We start from the raw sequence: 2,613 nt of genomic DNA on the forward strand, positions 1-2,613 counted from the left end.
TAAAATTTGAAGTCAGATCTGAAAACTTATTTACCACTGCATTATCAATAAAATCCTCATCTGAAGAGTCCTCATCTTCATATACATTCAAAAACCTGCACTCAACTATATTAGCATCACAAGATTTTCCGAAGTCTTTATTTTCATTGACCCCCACTAACCTTTGTGGAAAAGGAACCCTTAGTGAAGGTCCTGGGAAAGATTGAACTTCCTTTTTCCCAAATTCTCTTTGAGCTTTTGGAGGAGGTCTAACTTGCTTATCTAGTGTTGGTGTGATCAATAACCCAACATCATCACACTTTTCACTAGATCTTATCTGCGAAGGAGGGGGATCTCCTTTAAACCATTTTGAAACAATACTTTCAATCTTTGCCCCCAAATGTTTGAACTCCCCGTTGCGTGACTTGTGATTTTCAAGACTCATAGATGGTTGAGTTACAATTTGTTTGACATGCTCTATAGCATTTACGGCTTGCACTTCATGAATGTTTGAGGGAAATTTCATCCAACTTATGTTCGACCATTCATGGAGGTTCAATGTCACTTGATCAATTAACATATATGCTTTATCTACACTTTTGTCCATAAAAGATCCTCCAGCTGATGAATCCAATAAACTTTTGTCTGAGAAAGAAATTCCCCCATAGAATATGTGTAGAATTAATCATTTTTCAAAATCATGATGAGGGCACTGTCTTTGAAGACTCTTGAATTTATCCCAAGCTTCAAATAATGATTCTCCATATGCCTGAGCAAAATTTTTTATGCAATTTCTCATATACATTGTTCTGCTTGGAGGGAAAAAATGATTCAGAAATTGCTTCTCCAATTGCTCCCAACTTGCGATACTTTGAGGATGGAGGGAATATAACCAAGTCCTTACTTTATCCTTGATACTGAAAGGAAATGCCATCAATTGAACTGCATCTGCTGACACTCCTTCACATTTCACCATATCACAAATCTCTAAGAATGTTTCAAGATGCAGATAAAGACTTTCTGATACTTCTCCTCCAAATTTATGACCTTGTATCATGAAAATTAACTCTGGGTCTAGTTGAAAACTTTCTGCTTCAATCTGAGGTTGCACAATGGGAGATAAAAATCTTGCAAAAAAGGGTGTAGAAAAATTTCTCATGGGCATGCTTGATATGTTAGTGCTCATAGATATTCAAGAAAAAATTATTAGAAGGAAAAAAAAATTGAAGAGTCAAAGTTAAGAAATAAAATGCAATATTAAAAGCAAGAAAGAAAATGCAGAATTTAAATTGTAAAAAAGAAAGTGCATAATGAAAATAAGAAAGAAAAGACAAAAGGAAAAAGAAAAATGTCTAGAATAATTTATATGCTAATCAACTAATGTGTTTATAAGTTCTTATAATTCTTGATGCCTTTACGAAGTTTGATCTTCTCATACACAAGAACAATATTGCAAGATATGTTTACAAAAGAAAAGTAGAGAAAAATTTAGATCAAAAGAAAAATAGAGAAAAGCTAGACTAGAATGCTAGAAATCAAGAATGCAGAATTAGAATTAGAATTAGAATTGCAACAAAATAGATTGTCAAGAAGTAGAAAGATATGCAAGAAAAAGAATTCTAAAGATTAGTTACAACTATGCTAATGAAAAGAAAAGAAAAGTTATGTTTAGTCTAACTCAATTGATAATCTCTAATGTTATAGTGCAGTCCCCGGCAACGGCGCCAAAAACTTGTTAACGATCAGTAAGTGTACGGATACGTCGTCAGTAATAAAGAAAGATATCATATCCACAGGTAACTGATATTAACCACTAAAGATATCTCAACACGAATTAGCTAAACAACTAATCAATTGATTTATAAAACCTAGGCGTAACTATAGAAAATAAAACCTAGAAGTAAAAGCATAAAAACAGGGATAAGGGCTATGATAAAGGATGTTCTAGGAGTTTTGGTTTCTTTGTAATGTTATTCAATGTAAATGATCTACCAAATCTTATTCCTCAATTATCCTTCATTTGTAGAAGATTACCGATTCTCTCTTGCAATAGACAACCGACCTAGGACTAAAATCTATATCTAATGTGAACAATTAGGAATGATTCCTATGATGTCCTAATACGGGCTTGCCTATCACGTGCTTCCCTCGGATAATCAAAATAGAAATTCATTACTTCTCATCCACATCAAGATATAAAAGATTAATGCATACAATCTATCCTATCCCCTTGAATGACCTTATTTCCCTTTCAAGATTATCCCTCAATCGTCCTTACACGGGTTTGTCTATCACGTACGCCCCTCGGATAATAGAATGAGGAATTACCTCTACAAGATCCACAAGAAACTCAAACATTTAATCAAGTATGGTAATTTAGTCCAATCACAACAATCTGTAGGGGATCGGTGGCCGGCTTGAAGGGGGGTTGGATAGACGGTGCCCCCAAATCGATCGCTTCTCCTACGATGTTAGCTTGCACAGCGGAATACAAACAAAACAAACAAGCTAAAGGCTAAAACTAAGAAAGGAAATGCAAACCGCTAACACGTCCATTTAACGTGGTTCGGAGATTAGGGCTCCTACTCCACGGCATGTCCTTGAGGTGGACGATCCCGATCCGTCGGTGGATTA

General features: G+C 35.1%; 1 non-coding gene across 1 annotated transcript; it reads left to right on the forward strand.

Annotated features, from left to right (window-relative positions):
- The first annotated feature begins 674 nt into the window (after nucleotides 1–674).
- Nucleotides 675–780, forward strand: LOC122030624. Its single transcript, XR_006125500.1, has one exon. It is a non-coding gene; the product is annotated as a small nucleolar RNA R71 (small nucleolar RNA).
- Nucleotides 781–2,613: the final 1,833 nt, after the last annotated feature.

This window comes from Zingiber officinale, chromosome 10B, assembly GCF_018446385.1.
Source record: "Zingiber officinale cultivar Zhangliang chromosome 10B, Zo_v1.1, whole genome shotgun sequence".
In the NCBI taxonomy this organism is placed as follows: Eukaryota; Viridiplantae; Streptophyta; class Magnoliopsida; order Zingiberales; family Zingiberaceae; genus Zingiber; species Zingiber officinale.